At 46.3% G+C, this 21,028-nt stretch overlaps 1 long non-coding RNA gene and 1 other non-coding gene across 3 annotated transcripts in view; both read right to left on the bottom strand.

Annotated features, from left to right (window-relative positions):
- Positions 1–1,829: 1,829 nt before the first annotated feature.
- LOC9268722 (uncharacterized) lies at positions 1,830–2,310 on the bottom strand. The gene is made up of 2 exons (XR_010741872.1): positions 2,242–2,310; positions 1,830–2,149 (listed from the first exon to the last, which is right to left on the bottom strand). It is a non-coding gene; the product is annotated as an uncharacterized protein (transcript).
- A 14,668-nt stretch (positions 2,311–16,978) lies between these two features.
- The window catches only part of LOC9271270 (uncharacterized), an 8,591-nt gene continuing 4,541 nt past the window's right edge, over positions 16,979–21,028 (bottom strand). For both annotated transcript variants that reach the window (XR_010742049.1, XR_010742050.1), the window contains 5 exons: positions 18,704–18,777; positions 18,160–18,582; positions 17,943–18,078; positions 17,609–17,779; positions 16,979–17,507 (listed from right to left, as the gene is read on the bottom strand). This is a non-coding gene — a long non-coding RNA (uncharacterized lncRNA). The remainder of the gene's footprint in view (positions 17,508–17,608; positions 17,780–17,942; positions 18,079–18,159; positions 18,583–18,703; positions 18,778–21,028) is intronic.

Consider the following 21,028-nt stretch of genomic DNA (forward strand, 5'->3'; position numbering starts at 1 on the left):
GGTGCCAGCGGGTAAGGGGGTGGCGACGGACGAGGAGGGCTTGACACCCTAAACTCTTCGGGAGATCACTTTCATGCTCCACCCGCAGCAGCATGGCATCGATGGTGGGTGTGTGTGTGTGGGAGAATCGTCAGGAGTATTAGTGGATTCGGTTTCTTGTTTACCATCCATGGTCGCAATGGCTGCATAATTCACAATAGGGATTACGAAGTTTATATAGGTAGAATCAGCAGGAGTTCTGATCCATACATATCCGGGATATCAATCACAGCGATTTTGTTGCGATTCCGGTTTGCATGCATGCCCGCTATTTGTGGAGATACGCGCGCATGGATAAACTACCAAAATGCCACCATGGCATAGCGACACAAAGATATTATTTAACTAAATCCCATAACATAACAAGTTAAAAATTAACTTGATGTGCAATAGTCAGTACCAACAACTACAAACCAAACGAATGAAACCCGCAAAAAAAAATTAAGTCATTCTTCATCACCGATCGGTTCACGCAATTTTATGTCTTAACTAAAAGACATCAACTTCACATCCGCCCACCACCCCCGGATTTTAAGATAATCATAGCTATGACGTATGACCGGAACAAAGAACGAATATTTACTCGTTATCTGCGACATCGAAATGCATCACCATTCTTTTCATCAGTTAAACTTTAGCTTTTACATACCGAGAGTGTTCACCACTGATCGGTTTATCAAAGTTATTATTTAACTATATGACATCAACTTCACAATCATCCACCTCCCCGAATTTTAAGCTACCCATAGCACTGAGACACCGAAACGCATCACCATTCTTTCCATCAGTTAAACTTTAACTTTCACATACGGACAGTTTACATCACCGAACGGTTAATCAAAGTTATTTTTTAACTATATGACATCAGCTTCACAACCATCCACCACCCCAATTTTAAGCTACCCATAGCACTGAGACATCAAAACGCATCACCATTGTTTACATTAGTTAAACTTTAACTTTCACTATACGGTCTCGAGTAGACATGATGTCTGCGGGGTTCGTTTGCGCCACAATTTCTTCCAGATAAGTTTTAACTCTCACACAGTTGATTTTCGTTAATTTTTTATATCGATAAATTTTAACTGAAGTACATCTTCAAACGAATCCCACGCAAAAAAAATGTGTTAACTCAATCAGTAAGGCCTCGTAACCCACGCACCAACTGCATAGGAACCAGCGACAACATATCATCAATGTTAACTCAATCTATAAGGCCTCGTAACCCACGCACCAACTGCATGCAAGTTAAGTTTTAACTCCTAAATCGGTATATATTCACCGGGAGTACGTGGGAACTCTACCTGTGTGTCATGAGTTAAAATTCAACTCTTCAATGGATAGTTGGCACTCAGAGTGGAAAACAATCCCTGTGTGTCGCGATTTACGTTTTAACTCCGCAGTCGGTTGCTTGCCCGGGGAGGGGGGAATTCTCCCTGTGTCTCTTATTAATATATTATGGTATATCTTTGATCAACATGTAATTCTATTACCTTGTTATATTTACATCATTTAAAAAATATCTAAGTAGGACCACCCAAATCTAAAATCATGACTCCAATACTGAAGTTCTTTTTGTTCATGTTAAAATGCCTCCCGTTTGGAAGAAAATATTTAACACATTAGTTGTTGCATGAGGGCATAGGATGAAAGGCGCATAAATATACTTATATTTCTGGTTTCTTGATGACCAAATGTTAGAAATGATATGTGATGAAACTAGAAACTCGATTATATTTATTTTTTAGCCAAGATATCATCACTCAACATATCCTCACATGCATGCATCCTTAATAGAAGATGGTAGAATGCGATTATATGTCATGGCTTATTAGAAATACAAAGTGTCGTAAACACACATGAGAGATCGACGGCACACTAGTTTGGATATCATGATATCCAACTTATTTATGACTACTCCAGGGCAGCATATATAGCTAGCCTTGCATGGGGATTCAAAGTGCGGAGTCCCTTATGCTTGCATGATGCAGTTGTTTAGGAAACGACAGTGACAATATCAGCTTTCTTGTTGCAGAAGTGGTAGCATGCTTCGTTGCAACGTTCCACAACAACGTTCCCTTCTTCGTTGTCAGCAACTTCAAGGGAAAAACTGATTATATACATTAGCTACAGCAAACCGAAGATTCTTTTCTATATGTTGAAAAATGGTAATTTGGTTTCATGTTTTCGATTCTAGCTTACAAGTGTTCATGTTGCTGCACATGGACGAAGTACATCCTAGCATACAGAAGTCAAGTACATCCGATTCCTCTGCAAAATCATGCATTTTCATATATATTTCAGTAAAAATAATTTCTAATCTCTTGCACACAAGGTTGATTGAGCTTATGAAACCAACAGCCAACAAATATAGAGAAAGAAAGTTAATATGTTTTAATTTACCAGATTCGGGGTAAAGGGTGTGGTGAATGTAAGGCGGCTTGCATTTCCCATCAACAATTTTGCAGCCAGAGAGTTTAGAACATCTTTCCCTTGTGCCAAGCGCAAAACGGCATGCATTATAGATGTTTCTTGCCGTGGTGGTTGGGCAGCAGCTCTTAGCTTCCACCTTGATCGTCTCTTGCTGCAGGACTAAGCCTAGCACCAGCACACACATAATCGGACTCTTCACAGCCTTCATGTTTTCTAGCTTCATTTCAGCGAGAATTACTCGAGGAGATCAGCAAAGCAAGAGGCTCAGATACGGTACTACTTTATTCCTCTCGTCTATGCAAAATGTTGGGAGAGTGAGGCGCCTATTTATAGGCGCAACCAGGATCTCACGTCCCAGCTGCATCTGCATGATACGATGATTATTTATCTTAATTAGATTATTATTGTTAATATTTCTTATGTGTGTATTGTTTGTTTACTGGGACAAGGACACATGATTCGTCCATATGGATTAATTGCGTGGTACTTAATAAGCTGCTAGTAGTTCTGGCCCGAGTGTACCATCTTATCTTCACTATTAATTGTAACTCCCGGCCATTTCATGCAATGATGCAAAGCCTTATTAGCTACCCATGTGCTGAATATTAAACGTTTTGTACTGGCTTCTAGTAGTACTGGGCCATAGCTAGGTGACTGTCCGAAAGTTTTACACAAGTAGTAAATTAATCACCATACAAATACCACCTGTTCACAAACCCGCTGTTGCTTTTAAAACTAGGGCACGTTTAACGACCGATTGTGATAAGTACCATTGTCGGTTCCTTAATACAAATACGACCTGTCCACAAACCGGTTGTTGCTTTTAAAACTAGGGCACGTTCAACAACCGATTGAGATAATTACAACTGTGCTGGTTGCTTAAAGAGTAAATTTCAAAATCATTCCAGCTACTTTAATTGATCAAAATATTTTAAAAATATAGATTTAAAGTGATGTTTACTAAAATTACATATTTAACGCCAAATTTACTATGCAACTAGAAGTGGGTGCGCCAAAACTATATATGTAATAATAGAGTTATATATAACAAAACTATAGGTCTTGGAGTTTAAATCTCTAGTGCTACTATTATGTCAGAGTCATAAACGTTGTAGGTTTGTGATTAACATAAACAGTAGTTCCATGATAAATTTAATGCTAAATCTGTAGCTTTGTGATACACCATCTTAAATCTGTAGTTTTGTATTAGTTTGGTGAAAATATCTATTGTTCTGTGAAATTTACATAGAATAAAAAATATAGATGATTTGCATTTCACAAACTTGAATACACACTTGCATACTGATTTGGGGAATGACTGCAGTAAGAAAAAAATTCACACATAAGCAAGTTGATGTTTAAGAAAATTTGATGGCAAGAACACATCGAGGATAAATCAATAGAAAACAACACAAAAAATCTTAAAAACAATATCATACGCATCTCGGCTCAAATCCAACCCAACTGTGCTAGCATGCCTCGCCATTGCCTTAAACTCCAGACCCATCATTGTTGTCATGACTCGCCTCCTCAGTCTCCCCCTGTCACAACCTTAAGCTAGATGTGGCCCATGGAGGAGTTGCCCGGGTTTAGGAAGATGAGAAGCCACTATTGCCAATGTGAGGGCCTGATCCAGTTGTCCTGGCTTTCTTGCCTGTGTCTTTGTTGTCATACCTGGTTCTCTGTTATCGAAAGAGGAGTATGGATTGTGTCAGACAAGGAGTAGACGGTGCTGGAGCAAGAGTGGATGGCATCGCTTGGAGCCGGCTTTAATTTACGTGATGTCTTGAGGTGATCTCCACAACAGCCGAGAGGGCTGTAAGGTACCATCATCATCAGGGAATTCGTCAGGAAAGCAGTAAACATTTCTAGCGATGAAAATGGCAACGTCGTCATGAAGCGGGTTATGGGTGGCGTCTTCAGGTACCATCATGAAATAAATGATCTGCCTCATACCGTCATTGGGGGAGATCGATCTTGGAGGTCATTGTGGGAAGCCATATATGAGTGGGGATGAAAGAGAGAGGGGGAATGGAGAGATATCGAGAGAATCGGGTGTTAGTGCAGGACTTAACCAGATCAACGGATGTGAGGCCAACACTTAATGTGGTTCTAAAACTATGACCGCCATCTCGCAATTTTTGCCATTAGTTCACCTTAAGAACCGGTATTGAATATTACTGCCAGTTATTTTAATTCGCAGTGATTTTTGTACTGCCGGTTCCATTTGGACCAAGATTGATAGGCCGGTTGGTGTTTCGGTACTCTGTATCAGTTATTATGTGTTGCGTCTAAGTTTGAAAATTTGTAATCCTACGTCTGTGTAAGAATATATACCCCGCTTTACACTACAAAGTTTGTAGCTTGTAGCACCTCTCAAATACACTAAAGCACTAAACAAAATATCATCCTAGTTAGGCTCCACTACTGCAAAACACCTGTTAGGTGCCAGTTGCAAACCCGGCATACATGCTGAATTTACAGCCGGCACATATCATCTGGCAGCAATACCCTAGACTTATTGGTGCCAGTGGTAGGAAAAAAGAAACGCCAGCTCGATGCTTTGATCAGTTTGAACCTGTTTCCCAACATTGGATCAAGAATCCACATCAACAGATCAAGAACATACAGGATCAACAATCCCCCAAATCAACATATCAAGATCAACCCCACACTAATTAATCCCCTGATCCGTAACTTAGAAACTAAAAAAAAAAAGAAAAGTCTGGACTCCTATAAGTCGGTAGCTACGAGGGTTTTGTAGTAGTGCTCAAATACCATGACAAAAAAGGTTTGGCAAATATCCAAGGGTGCCATGTCGTAGTTATGTTCTTCAGTGTATGAGATTCATCTCTAGTGGAAAAAAAAACAGGTCATCTCTCGTATGGTAGCGATCGGACAATAATAAACCTTTTGTTTAGATAAAAGTTAAATTAAACTATGAAATGTTATCTACCATATGCCACCATATATACATGTGTTCATGTAAGAAAGCAATATTACTAGAGTGTACTAGTAGTAACGAAAGATATTATAGGAGTTTTACTGCACATTCACTAGCCACGCGTAGTAGTACGGTTGTTGGGAGAGATTATCGCCGAGTTTAGTTCCAAACTATTTCTTCAAACTTTAAACTTTTCCATCACATCAAAACTTTTCTACACACACAAACTTCCAACTTTTCCGTCACATCGTTCCAATTTCAACCAAACTTCAAATTTTGACGTGAACTAAACACGTCCTATATTTGTCACCTAACGTGACTAAGGCATGTACCAGCAGTATGCAGCAACTGTACTTGCACAGTTTCAATTATGAGTTGGACTTGAGGGTGAGCTTATGACGAGATCAGCTGACGCGAGACTAATTAAAACTTCACGTCGTCACCGGATCGGCTGGCCGGCTCACAATTTTCAACTTAACTAGAAAGAAATACGCGCTACGCTGCGCCGTTTGAAGATGATGTACATGCCACAACTATGCTACAATGTCATGAACTGAAGTGTATAAAATAGCACCTGGTGCCAACATACATATGAGTATAGCTTTATTGAGAAAACATATTGTTTTATATTGAAAAAAAAGTATCACTACAATACGTCAGCAGAACAAAGGACATGCATATCTGATACACCACCTACGCAGAAGATCATAAAGATTATGCAATGTTTGTTGTATAGTTTGTAAAGCTGATAAACCATTGGAGTATGTCAAAGGAGTAACTTACATATGTACCGATGATTTTAATGACAAAATAAGAGAAGTAATATCGTATATAGAGAGGTTCTCCCATGTACAGTCTCTTTTATGTAACATAAATCATGACCAACAGAGTAAAAATGTCCCAATTACCAAAACGGCACAAAATACACACCATGATATAGTCTAAATATAGGTTTTGGGATACAAATATCACCAAAAAAAAGTAGAAATAGATGTCTTTTTCAACAGCAGCAATGCTGGCTCGGCTTTTGAAAGGTGATTTTCTGATCTTTTTGGCAGTAACTAAGGTGGTATCGCTCTTGTATGAGTTTATCTGTTGTCACGTCCTGATAAATTCATCCCGAAATAAAAATCATTTTCTAAAAGGAATAATAGAATTAATTAAAATTCGAAAAGAAATGGCAAACACTAAAATACGTACAAGAAAAATTCAAATGTGGCCCGGAGAATTTTTGTTAAATTCTCCTTGGTCTAAAAGGAGCCCTCAAATTTTAGTGGAATTTTCAGAGCACAAATAATAATTATTAAGAAATAAACAAAGTTAAAATGATTTTATAAAAAGAAAAACTCTAAAAAGTCCTTTTTCCCTCTCTCTCCCCCTTGGGCCGGCTCAGCCCATCTCCCTCCCCCTCCCTCTCCTCTCCCCGCGGCCCACTCGGCCTCTCCCCGCGCGCGCGCCGCTGACGGGCGCGCCCCCCCGCCACCCTCGCTGACGGGTGGGGCCCACCCGTCATCCCCTTCCTCCCGCCGCTCCCGCCGCCTCGCCCGCGCCCTAGCGCCGCCGCCGCCGCGAATCCCGCCGCCCCCGTCCGCCCCGCGTGCAATCAATAGGGGGGAAATATTCCCCGTGATCCCCTCCCCCTTTCCCCCCATTTTTCCCTCTCTCTCTCCCTCGGATTCGTTTGGAAACTTTCCCCCTAACCTCGCCGGCGCCATCAATGGCGGCCGGATCTTCCGCGCCCGTTTCCCCCTCGTCCGGCCGCCCTCTCTCTCTCCCAACCCTATATAAACCTTCCCCGTGCCTCCCTCCACCGTTTCCGCCACTCGCCGCTCTCTCTCTCCGCCGGAATCGAGCTCGCGCCGTCGCTCTCTCTCTCCGCCGAGCTCCGGTCCGCCGCCGTCGTCGCCCCGGACCATCTCCCGCCTCGGCGCCGCCTCCTTCGGCTTCGCCGCATCCTCGCCGACCTCGTCCACCCCTCCGTTTCGCTCGCCGACCGCCGGAGCACCGTCGACCCCGTCCACCCGAGCCGCGCCGCCGCCTTCCTCCGCTCCGGTCACCGTTTCCGTCGTCGCCGTCGACCTGGGGTGAGCCGTGGACCGCCGATTCGTTTCCCCCTTCCCTCCCCTCTCTCGGCCGCCGCTCCGCCATACCTATGGCCGCCGCCGGCGACCATAGGGGCGCGGGCGCGCCGCCTCCCGCCGGCCGCGCCGCCGTGGCCGTCTTCGGGCGCGCCCTGCGGCTGCCGCGTGGGGCCCGGCTGTCAGCCGCTCGCGCCCTTAGGTGCGGCTGACGCGTGGGACCCACGGCGCCGGCCGGTGCGAGCCCGGGTGCGCCCGGTCCACCGTGGACCGTGGGGCTGCCGCGTGGGCCCCACCCCCGTGGACCCGGTCCGCGCGCCCCTCCCCTCGGCTGACGCAATAAATCCATTTTAAATTAAAATTTAAATGAAGAAATTCGCAAATATTCATTTAAAGAGCATATAAACTTCAAATGGCCATAACTTGGCCATTTGAACTCGGAATTGGACCGTTTAAGTCTCTAATTTTTCCTTAAGAAGTCAAGAACCCATTTTTGTGCTTTGTTCCTGCTTGTTATATGGAGTTTATTAGAGTAAAAGCCTTTTCTTTTCCGTTGGTCGTGTAGACGCTGCAGCTTCGGAGGATCCGCTCTTCGTGGAAGTTGAAGCCGGCGTTTGGGAAAGCGAGCAAGGCAAGTCACATCATCCTTGAACATATTGAATCCCAGTTTATAAAATTATGTTGCTTTAAATTATTGCATTATCGCTTTATTTAAATTGCCGCGTTATCACTGTTTTATCTAGCCATGCCTATCTACCTTTGTTATGACCTTATTATTATTGTTATTGTTATTATTACCTTGTTCACCCTAGATTAAACAAAACCCCAACTAGTGGACACTCTACTCATGGTACCACTAGTATGATTTTAGGTAGATGCTTCGCTTTTTTAATTAGGTAACATTAGGTGGTTTTTCAACTCTAGACTTTGGGATATTCATATCACCTGGACACTTTGGAATTGTTGGTTTATTGTGGAATTGGATTCACACCGCCCCCTCTATTCAAAATCCCCAAAATGGTTTTAGGCTGGGCTCGGGGTGCATGGTTTTGATAGTAGCACCTCGGCCATATAAGGACCGGTCTTCGGGCCTCTATTGCAAAGTACTACCGTACGTCCACATGTCTAGTGGGTAAGGCTTAGTTTGTGGCTCAGTCTGGTTATAAACAAAAGTACACGGATGGAGATGGACGAAGTCGGGGGTCGATGGACATCTCTAGGACAAATGAAGGCTACACGAGCTGCGGCCCGGTAGTCGAGATGTCATGGCACAGGGCTGGTGTCCTGCTGCTAGGGGCTCAATCCTGCCTACCTGTCCCGGAGGTTCCGGCCGTAGGTGGGGTTGGGTCGGTACTCTTGTTTATGGCTAGGATGGGTTGGGAACTATGTCACGTCTTCCGTCCGTATACCATGGTGGTATGTGGCACGTGGTTACACGTGAGGAAGATGTGTCTTGTGGGTAAAGATGTACACCTCTGATCAGAGTATAATCTATTCGAATAGCCGCGCCCTCGGTTATGGGCAAGCCGAGCAATGTACCCAAGTTAGTGTTTTAATTCTTAAAATTTGCTCAACAACTAAAATGTGGAATGGTTGGACTGGGTTGGCTTGGGACGAGCTGGGACCTAGGGTCGGGTTGCCAGTTCGGTCTGAATCATCGTAGGCCTTGGGTTAAGGCAGGTTCGTGCGGGTTCACGACCTTGATTAATAATACTGTGTAGCTCTAGGATCGTCTTTTTAAAATGGCTTTGGGCAACTAAGTGACTTTTAAATGCTGTTTTCTGCAAAACTTAACCCCTATATCATTACCCCTTGTACCCCCTTGCATTAATGGTGCATCCGCCGGTGTGGCTTGGTGAGTACTGTGGTTGTACTCATTCTTGCTCTATCTTTCTCCCCCCTTCAGTAAGAGAAGCTTTGGAGAAGAAGTCTTAGGTGGAGTCTTGGCTTATACCCCAGTTGAGCGCCTGTGAAGATGGAGCCGTAGGCCCGCTAGTCCGCTGCTGTTTATTTTTGATTGTCAGGCCTTAAGTGCCTTTGTAATAATGTAAATATTATCGATATAATAAAGATGTGTCTTTTATATCATGTTTGTATGGTGTACCCCGGCTTTTCCTGGGACGGGGATTAATACACTAGCGTTCGGGAAAATGCAATTTTCTCGGTCGCGACAAGATGGTATCAGAGCCATCTCGACTGTAGGATAAGCCAAGTGTATAAAACCTAAGGACATATTTTATAAATAAAACTATTTGCGAAAGTTCCTTTTTTCTCCTTCCCCTAATGCTATTTGCAAAAGGTTTACTCCCTTCTTCCTTCTTCGGATTTCAACTAGTACTAGATGGTCAGGTCAGTGAAGAAGAAGACATCGTCAGTTGTTTGCCGAAGCTCCGGAAGACTGCAGGATCCGCTAGCGAAGTGGAGGAAGCAGTGAAGCCAGCTGTGAAGCAGGAGTGAAGATCTTGAGAACCCGTCACAGAACCTAAGCCACCCTCTAGGGTAGAGTCGTTAGTCGTGTGTTTCCTTGCTTGTGTGTGTAGCGCGTGGTTTGCATCAGTGGGGTGTGATGTAACCATGCTAGGTTGTTTGCTTAATCAACTTGCAGAATAAGCCTAACATACATCATAACAGCAAAAGACTTAGATCTGTTAAGGTACTATCCTTAGTTTCTAATCTGTCTCTCCCCTTTGTTTTCCCTCTCTCCCTCTCCAAACCTTTGCAACAGATGGCTGACAATGAGAAAGGCAATAAGGTCAGAAGTCAGGACATTGGTACCTCAAGCTCCCGAGTGAATGAAGCACCAGACACCAGTTGTGTGACACTGGTCCAACACCTGATTAACCAGAACCAATTGCTTATAGAGATACTACAGCAGCATCAGACGCCAATTCTGAACCTGAGTCAGATGCAACCTCAAGTGCAGTTGGAGGCAGTCCAAGCACTCACACCACAAGTCAGCATGCCGCCAGCATCCCGAAGGACCCATGGTGACGTGCCACATGTTGACTCAAAAGAAGCAAGTATCATTTGTTTTATGTGTGATGAGCAAGGGCACTATGCAAGGGAGTGTCCTCAGCAGAAAAGAAAAACACCAATGCGAACCGAAGATGAAGTCCGTAAGATGATCATTACCAGCACAGAATGGCCTCCACCAGGAATGACAAAACGTCAGAGAAGACATACCTTCCGAGGTGCACCACAGTTGACAGAGCATCTTTTAGCTAATGGAGGTAGAGTGTCTGATAGTGAAGATTCAGATCAAGTCTCCTCAGATGATGAAGATGAAATGGAACGTAAGGCATGCTCTCGTTGTGGAGAAAATCGGTCATGTTGCCAGCTCGTGTGCCACTACATGCGTTCATTGTGAGGAAGACCATCCACCCGACAGGTGTCCAACGAGCAGGATCACTTGTTTCTTTTGTGAAGGAACTGATCATGTACCAAAAGATTGTCAATTCAGTTTTCTGCTGACGAAGAAGATGGCCAACCAACCCGCCAGTTCCAACGGAGAGAAGCATCAAGGCAACACAAATCCTCGCCAAGATTACAGTTTCAGCCTAACTCCAGTGCCAGGACAGAGGAATCAAAATGAGAAAAGAAAATGCCGAGTCCGGGAAGATATCTGTTGCTTCAATTGTCAAGGAATGGGTCATTTCGCCGACAAGTGCCCAAAACCGAGAAACATAGCTGCCAGCACGTCAGTCCACGCAACTCCCTGCAATCAGAAGCTTGCTCCTCAGCGAATTGTCATCCATGCATCCCGAAGCAGTCCTATAGCCCGCGTTGCAACAGCTCCAACTCCAGCGAGTGCATTACCACAAGGTGTCAATGCTCAATTTCAGCCCCAGCCATCAGTTGACAAGACAGAGGCCAGTATCGGCATTATACCTTTGGATGTTCCAGCACAGCAGCCAAAAAAATCAAGTACAAGATGAAGAACCCGAGCGTAAGAAAGTTATTGTCTGTTACAACTGTAGTACCTGTTAAGGAAGCAGACATGCCAATCGCCAAGTGGTCACTGGAGCAAATGCAGTACCTGTTAAGCCTAGCGCTAGTCAGAAGCAACCATAATACTCTTATATCAGTGTTCAAATACTTTTGTTTTATAGTTGTTCCCCGTCAATCATGTAATAACAGAGAAACATGAGATAATGAATGAGTTTGATAAGTTTATGAAGGATCCATGTTAAGATTGCAAGTGCTGTGAGTTGTGTACATTTTGTTGTTGATTAGGGAGACCTAGGGTCTCATTTCCGTAAGCTCATAATCTGTTATGCATCAAATAACCTAGCGATTGATGGCGAAGAAAATCAAGTGATCAACCAAAGAGACATTTGTTTGGACTAAGAGTTTCAGATGTGTCTTCTTCGGATCAAAGGCAACAATCGTCAGTCTAGCTTTTGACGAACTACTTCAAGGTTTCTCTGAAAGACAGCACGCCCAAGGACCTCATTGCCCCAGAAGCATCCTCAACACCCGGAGCGAAGAGTACCTGGTTGAGAAAGGTCGAAAGGTGATTAATGGAAGAGATCGGAAAAGATGTTTGGTTACTGGGAAAAGAAGTAGGTCGAAAGGTGATTGATAAAGGATAACGAGAACCATGATTTGTGTCACTCGAGGAAGACTCCCGATAGCAATCAACCCTACAACAGTTGCCCTGTCATTAAAGTAGGTGAATTCACGAGTAAGAGAGATGACCACAGGTAGAAGTACTTCTATGGGGACAAGGATGGAAACTTTTGTGACATGACCAAGAAGTCAAGAAGTAAAACCTGAACAGTGGAATCTAAAGCTCGGTTCAACCTTGGGCTTTGTATCAGATGCTACTAGAATAAAAGCACTTGCACTAGTATCGTTCAACGCACTTTCCTAGCAATCGATCCATCGAGAAAGAACACATCAAGGCTGAAGGTGCAAAGGAATACGTTGAATGCTAAATGATGACAACATGAAGAGAATAGTGGAAAGTAAACTGAACATAAAGAAAGTGAATCCGAGTTGCTTGTTCGTGAGAGCTATTCCCAGTTATGAATCAAGTGATATGTTCGAAGATAATCTACAGAGGTCAGATTAAAATCACATCTAACAACGAAGCCTCAGATTTGGCAGGATAATGATTAGACAATAACAAATCCAGCAGTAAAGCCATTTGGGAAGACGTCAAAGTATGTCAAGTGGGATAAGTTGGTTCTCTTGGGAAGCATAATTCAAAGGCAAAGTTATCGACCCTTGCATCAAATAGCAGAAGTAGCTATCACCCGGAGACCAGGAAAGCTAATATGAGGCAGTTGGTGGCAAGTTAGAAGTAAATGACAAGCATGATATTCTTATGATGACAAACATGGTATCCTAGTAATGACAAGCTAGTGTTGACGCATGACATGAAGTGGTAACTTGTATGAGGTTGACTCCAAAGATATGAATCATGAGAAGTTCTGGAACGGAAGCATCATTAAACTACCGCAACCTAGTCTGAGTCAGCTAAAAGGTGCACCCTGGTTCAAGTCAGGTGAAGAGAAGATTCCATCCGCAACAGGAGGTCAAGCCAAGCAGTTCCGAGTGGTGAAGTTTTGCTGAAAGTTTGTGAAGACGGAGCGGAAGAAGTCAAATAAGAAGAGAAGACCACCCAACCTATCTTCTTGCTAGCCTCCTCGAATCTCGGGGACGAGATTCTTGTAAGGGGGGTGGATTTGTCACGTCCTGATAAATTCATCCCGAAATAAAAATCATTTTCTAAAAGGAATAATAGAATTAATTAAAATTCTAAAAGAATTGGCAAACACTAAAATACGTACAAGAAAAATTCAAATGTGGCCCGGAGAATTTTTGTTAAATTCTCCTTGGTCTAAAAGGAGCCCTCAAATTTTAGTGGAATTTTCAGAGCACAAATAATAATTATTAAGAAATAAACAAAGTTAAAATGATTTTATAAAAAGAAAAACTCTAAAAAGTCCTTTTCCCCCCCCTCTCTCCCCCATGGGCCGGCTCGGCCCATCTCCCTCCCCCTCCCTCTCCTCTCCCCGCGGCCCACTCGGCCTCTCCCCGCGCGCGCGCCGCTGACGGGCGGGCCCGCCCGCCACCCTCGCTGACGGGTGGGGCCCACCCGTCATCCCCTTCCTCCCGCCGCTCCCGCCGCCTCGCCCGCGCCGTAGCGCCGCCGCCGCCGCGAATCCCGCCGCCCCCGTCCGCCCCGCGTGCAATCAATAGGGGGGAAATATTCCCCGTGATCCCCTCCCCCTTTCCCCCCATTTTTCCCTCTCTCTCTCCCTCGGATTCGTTTGGAAACTTTCCCCCTAACCTCGCCGGCGCCATCAATGGCGGCCGGATCTTCCGCGCCCGTTTCCCCCTCGTCCGGCCGCCCTCTCTCTCTCCCAACCCTATATAAACCTTCCCCGTGCCTCCCTCCACCGTTTCCGCCACTCGCCGCTCTCTCTCTCCACCGGAATCGAGCTCGCGCCGTCGCTCTCTCTCTCCGCCGTCGCCGCCGAGCTCCGGTCCGCCGCCGTCGTCGCCCCGGACCATCTCCCGCCTCGGCGCCGCCTCCTTCGGCTTCGCCGCATCCTCGCTGACCTCGTCCACCCCTCCGTTTCGCTCGCCGACCGCCGGAGCACCGTCGACCCCGTCCACCCGAGCCGCGCCGCCGCCTTCCTCCGCTCCGGTCGCCGTTTCCGTCGTCGCCGTCGACCCAAGGTGAGCCGTGGACCGCCGATTCGTTTCCCCCTTCCCTCCCCTCTCTCGGCCGCCGCTCCGCCGTACCTATGGCCGCCGCCGGCGACCATAGGGGCGCGGGCGCGCCGCCTCCCGCCGGCCGCGCCGCCGTGGCCGCCTTCGGGCGCGCCCCGCGGCTGCCGCGTGGGGCCCGGCTGTCAGCCGCCCGCGCCCTTAGGTGCGGCTGACGCGTGGGACCCACGGCGCCGGCCGGTGCGAGCCCGGGTGCGCCCGGTCCACCGTGGACCGTGGGGCTGCCGCGTGGGCCCCACCCCCGTGGACCCGGTCCGCGCGCCCCTCCCCTCGGCTGACGCAATAAATCTATTTTAAATTAAAATTTAAATGAAGAAATTCGCAAATATTCATTTAAAGAGCATATAAACTTCAAATGGCCATAACTTGGCCATTTGAACTCGGAATTGGACCGTTTAAGTCTCTAATTTTTCCTTAAGAAGTCAAGAACCCATTTTTGTGCTTTGTTTTTGCTTGTTATATGGAGTTTATTAGAGTAAAAGCCTTTTCTTTTCCGTTGGTCGTGTAGACGCAGCAGCTTCGGAGGATCCGCTCTTCGTGGAAGTTGAAGCCGGCGTTTGGGAAAGCGAGCAAGGCAAGTCACATCATCCTTGAACATATTGAATCCCAGTTTATAAAATTATGTTGCTTTAAATTATTGCATTATCGCTTTATTTAAATTGCCGCGTTATCACTGTTTTATCTAGCCATGCCTATCTACCTTTGTTATGACCTTATTATTATTGTTATTGTTATTATTACCTTGTTCACCCTAGATTAAACAAAACCCCAACTAGTGGACACTCTACTCATGGTACCACTAGTATGATTTTAGGTAGATGCTTCGCTTTTTTAATTAGGTAACATTAGGTGGTTTTTCAACTCTAGACTTTGGGATATTCATATCACCTGGACACTTTGGAATTGTTGGTTTATTGTGGAATTGGATTCACACCGCCCCCTCTATTCAAAATCCCCAAAATGGTTTTAGGCTGGGCTCGGGGTGCATGGTTTTGATAGTAGCACCTCGGCCATATAAGGACCGGTCTTCGGGCCTCTATTGCAAAGTACTACCGTACGTCCACATGTCTAGTGGGTAAGGCTTAGTTTGTGGCTCAGTCTGGTTATAAACAAAAGTACACGGATGGAGATGGACGAAGTCGGGGGTCGATGGACATCTCTAGGACAAATGAAGGCTACACGAGCTGCGGCCCGGTAGTCGAGATGTCATGGCACAGGGCTGGTGTCCTGCTGCTAGGGGCTCAATCCTGCCTACCTGTCCCGGAGGTTCCGGCCGTAGGTGGGGTTGGGTCGGTACTCTTGTTTATGGCTAGGATGGGTTGGGAACTATGTCACGTCTTCCGTCCGTATACCATGGTGGTATGTGGCACGTGGTTACACGTGAGGAAGATGTGTCTTGTGGGTAAAGATGTACACCTCTGATCAGAGTATAATCTATTCGAATAGCCGCGCCCTCGGTTATGGGCAAGCCGAGCAATGTACCCAAGTTAGTGTTTTAATTCTTAAAATTTGCTCAACAACTAAAATGTGGAATGGTTGGACTGGGTTGGCTTGGGACGAGCTGGGACCTAGGGTCGGGTTGCCAGTTCGGTCTGAATCATCGTAGGCCTTGGGTTAAGGCAGGTTCGTGCGGGTTCACGACCTTGATTAATAATACTGTGTAGCTCTAGGATCGTCTTTTTAAAATGGCTTTGGGCAACTAAGTGACTTTTAAATGCTGTTTTCTGCAAAACTTAACCCCTATATCATTACCCCTTGTACCCCCTTGCATTAATGGTGCATCCGCCGGTGTGGCTTGGTGAGTACTGTGGTTGTACTCATTCTTGCTCTATCTTTCTCCCCCCTTCAGTAAGAGAAGCTTTGGAGAAGAAGTCTTAGGTGGAGTCTTGGCTTATACCCCAGTTGAGCGCCTGTGAAGATGGAGCCGTAGGCCCGCTAGTCCGCTGCTGTTTATTTTTGATTGTCAGGCCTTAAGTGCCTTTGTAATAATGTAAATATTATCGATATAATAAAGATGTGTCTTTTATATCATGTTTGTATGGTGTACCCCGGCTTTTCCTGGGACGGGGATTAATACACTAGCATTCGGGAAAATGCAATTTTCTCGGTCGCGACATCTGTTCACCTAAAACACATTATACGCATCAGAAAGGAATCTCCTGAAAAAAAAGGAGAATAGCCAAAACTGATTTGCAAAAGATGATGCAATGTTATTGCAAAAATTAATGAGAAAAAATGTGGGAATAATATACACACAGCAATAAGTTACTGGGATTTGTACTTCCAGCACTAGAGGCTAATTTATACAAAGAGAAGAAAAGAGAAATAGGGCATCTATCAACACATGATGGCCATGGATTAAGAAGTGGCACAAATAGTAAGTATAAGAGAAGTATTCTATCATGAACCTAAGATAGAATCTTATAATTGCTGGTGACCGGCAACATGGAGAATTTATATGCATAGAACATTCCTGGTGCTGCTAGCATATTCTAGAGGCCCGACCAAACTATTGGATCATGGCAGAGACAGTGGTGCAAAGACAAATAGTTGCCTGCAGTCTTCATCATTTGCACATTACATTATAAAAATAAGAGCCGCTCTTTTAAAAGTTTTTTGTTTGGCAGAATATAAGTTTGTAGGATAGCATTTCATAATTACCTGCTTCAATATCCTATTTATCGAATATGGGGTAACAGAGTCATCTAAAACACCGCCAAGCAATGATAAAGCAATCATAGGCTTTATTTCCTCCATGATCTTATCAACTTTCTTTATTGAACTCGACCAACACAACAAACCCCATAAATTAATCTAACAACGCATCAATAATAGCATGTACATCATCTATAATATCTGCATTCTACGCATCATTGTCATTTCTGGTAGAAAGCTTGGCAATCCTAATAAAAAGTATATCCTTACAGTGCATATCCTGTTGGCAGAATGCTTTCATATAAGCTTTCTGTTGATAGCCTTGTAGTGATGCCTAGCATGATTTTTTTTCCATCGATGTCATTCTATCAAGCTAGGTAAAGTGGCACCACCATATCATATAATATATAATGTAGCAGTACAACCAATAAACATGGAATTTCTGGCAACTGAATTCATATTAAATAATCTGAAGTAAAGAAAATTCTCTTAATAGAAGTGAGGCATAATTGCATATGATCATTAGAATATAATTAGGCTTTTGTTAACCGTGCCGTGGTAAAGAAGATGAATGGTGTCCTGCAAGATGAATCTCCCTGCTGAAACTGTGAGTACCCCTTTCAGGATAGAGGTAGGAACAACATGAAACAGTTAGTGTTTCCTAAAATTAAACAATGATGCACATGAACAATATGGAAATAAATAAAAAACAATGCACCTGCATATTGTTTGTGTTCTTCAAACTTGAATCCATAAAACTGCGCATGAATCATGAATATGATCATGCCATAAACCAAAAGAGGCAAACATTAATTTAAGGAATATGATATCCTTTTTAATCCTAGTTCAACCTAGACAGCGAACAACCTAGTTGAGAGAGAGAACCAACCTACATAATCATAAGAGAATTGTATTAACTTGTGATAGAATGATTTCTTGCCTTACTGCATGAAAGAATTAATATTATTCCCCACACTACATGGAAGCAATTAAAATAAAAAAGGAATCACTGGGTTGTAGTTAAAAACAAAAAAAGAAAAGGAAATTGTTACGGTCTAGTTGCTTAATAGAGAGGACAGCTCGATGGGTCCCTCAGCAAGATGGCACGATAGAGTGGTAGCACACAAGACATCTTCTCTCTATCTGTGAACAACACCTCACCCTAATCCATCAGTCACTCGACGGAACCTAAGGGTAAGATGGTGGATCAAGTAAAAAAACACAGTAAATGCATGGAAGATGCTAAACTGAATCAAATAATTGCCTTACATTGCTGTTTTTGTGTGCAACAGCACAAAGCAGAATGGGAAGTAGAGGACCATGATGTGATGGGATGGCTGATGGCGTCAATCTTTGGCGGCTGAAGGAGTGGGGAACTCGGGGTGGATGGGGGACGCACAACCAGGAACTCGAACGCCGGTGGATAGAGACCACGCAAGCAGCGTCACGGATTCAGTTGCCGCTGCTTCACCAGATCAACTCCCGCCGGAAGCTTGTGCCATTGAATAGTGATCCACCATAAGCTCGTTTCGTGGATCAAGCACATCTACCCCCTCACCGACACCACTGGCAAGGCACGGGATCCTCCTCACCGGCGCCACTAGTGAGGCGCCGGATCAAGAAAGGGGCAACCCGAGAAGCCCGAATACCTCCGGTTGGTTGCGGCAGGGGAGGGCCGGTGGAATCACAGAGCTAGAGAGAGGGAAGGGAATACCCGGATCCCAGGTAATTAGCAAAACATGCATATTTATTTGCAAATGGTAAAACATTTATAAATTGGGATCAACATGCTCAAGGGGAATGTGTGACTTGCCTTGCTTCTTCAAAACAATCTTCCGAACTCTTTTCCTCGCGACCGCGGACTTCCGAAACGACGGAAACTACACGCTGGCACGCAAAACGAGGAAAAACTCTAATAAAAACCAATGAAAAAGTACATAAAAAGTAAACAAACATGTAGAGCTCAATTTTAGATGAATTTTGCAAGTTGAACGGCTCAATTCGGAGTTCAAATGAATTAGATATGAATTTTAGAAGTTTTGAGCCATTTAAATGAATTTCTAGAATTATTAACGAATTATTGCGCAATTACTAATTATTTTCCAAAGGAAAAGATCATCGTTGATGTCAGCAAGGGGCGGCCGGCGCCAACATGCGGCCCCCACATGTCAGCAAGCAAGGGGACAGGCGCACGGTGGACACGGTCCACCGCGGCCTCGGGCGCGCGTCCACCATGTGGATGGCCCAAATGGGGCCGGGCCGATCCGATGGACCAGACCGGCCACGGCGGGGACCAAGGGGAGGCGGCCAGCCGGCGGCGGAGCGGGCGCGGCGCGCGGCAGCGGCGACCTGGCCGGACAGCCACCGGCGGCAGCGGCGCGACGCGGCGCTGGCACGGGAGGTGGGCGGCGAAGGCTAGGAGGGAGAGGGAGGGAGCGCTCACCGAGCAGCACGGCAACGGAGGGAGGCAAGATGGCGGCGGCATCCCACGGGCGAGGACGACGACGAGGATTGTGCGGCGTCCGGCACAGGAGGAAGGGTGGCCGAGGGTCGACGATACCTGGGGAAGCGATTTGAGGAATTAGGAGGGGAAGAGGGGACTCCCGACGACGTGAATCGCCGGCCGGAGGCAAGAAAAGCGACGGGTGCTCACCGGTGTGCGATGGAGGTGGAGTTCCGGCAGGATTCGGGCGACGGGGAGCGGTGGCCGAGGACCTTCTCGTCCTTGCGGAGCCGAGGGAGGCGACGGCAAAGCGGGGGACGGACGGGAGTGGCGGCGATTGGCGGCCGGAGGCGGCAATGGCGACGGTGGCTCGGGTTCACCGTGGAGAGGGTAGCTTGAGGGTGGAATGGGGGAGCGGCGTGGTGACTAGGCTTGTCCGCGGGGCAGCGAAGCCGACTGCGGTGGTGGCAGGGCGCGGGAGCGGCTCAGGCGGCGACGACAAGCGGCTGGAGGCGGATTAAGGTGGTGGCGGCTCGGGTGCACGGTGGAAGGGGAGTTTCGGCAGAGGTTTGTGCAAATGGAGCGGTGGCCGGTGTGCAGCGAGGCATGGCGAAGCCGGCGGTGCAAGCGGCTCGGCGCGGCGGTGGCTACGGCGACGGCGGCGTGTAGCCGGAGCTCACCGGAAAGCGGCGGAGCGCGGGCTCGAGCGGGGAGCACGGGAGACGGCATGAGGAGCTCGGGGAGGAGGGGGAAACGGAAGAGGAGAGCACGAGGGTGCTTTTTATAGGCTCGGGGAGGAGAAATCGTGGCCGGACGTGGCGGATTTGAAGCGGCAACGGCCGGCGACATGGGCGACATCGTGGGTGAAGTGGGGGCTCGATTTGGCGCCAAAAATTGGGGAGAAGTGGGGGATTTGGTGGAGGAGGTGGAGGGGAACCGATTTTATGCGGTTTGGGGGCGAGGGCGCGAGCGGGAGGGCGCCAGATTTGGCGGGACGTGGGCGGCAACCGCCGGCCATGGCGGCTTCGGCCTGGGAAGCCGAAGGTAGGAGGAGGGCCTGACGGGTGGGGTCGCCGGGTCCACCTGTCGGGGAGGGAGAGAGGGAGGAGAACCCAGGGGGTTAGTTAGACTTTGCGCGAGGGGAAGGGGAAACGGGCCGACGGCCCAAGAGAGGAGAGGGGAGGCTGGCCGAGGAAGGGAGAGAGGGGCGTGGGCCGCGGGAGGGAAAGGGGGATTGGGCCGGGAGCGGCCCAAAAGGGAGAGAGGAGGTTTTTAATTCATTTTTCATTTTATTTAATTGATTCAATGAACTTTATGTCATTAAAATTACTTCTTGAGCTCCGAAAATTCACGGAAAAATCCGGAAAGTGTTTTAGGGCACAAAGAATATTACAAAATATTCTCGGCCAATGATTTTTAAGGGAAAGTTTTAGTTCTCCCAATAATTCACTTGATTAAATTGATTAACTTTTATTTAATTTCTAGAAAACGCATTATTTAATGATTTTTAATCCCGAATGAAAATCGGGGCGTTACAGGTGATCTCGTAGTTCTTGGTCTGTGAAGATGCGTTATTAGGTGGTCCATTTTCCCATTGAGGACGAACCTCAACCTGTGCTCGAGCGATAGCTCTCCATACACTGATAAGGGATGTCTGGATTCTCGAGAAGAGAGGAGCCGTAGTGCCCCCCCTCC

The sequence above is a fragment of the Oryza sativa genome, chromosome 6 (genome assembly GCF_034140825.1).
Source record: "Oryza sativa Japonica Group chromosome 6, ASM3414082v1".
NCBI lineage: Eukaryota > Viridiplantae > Streptophyta > Magnoliopsida > Poales > Poaceae > Oryza > Oryza sativa.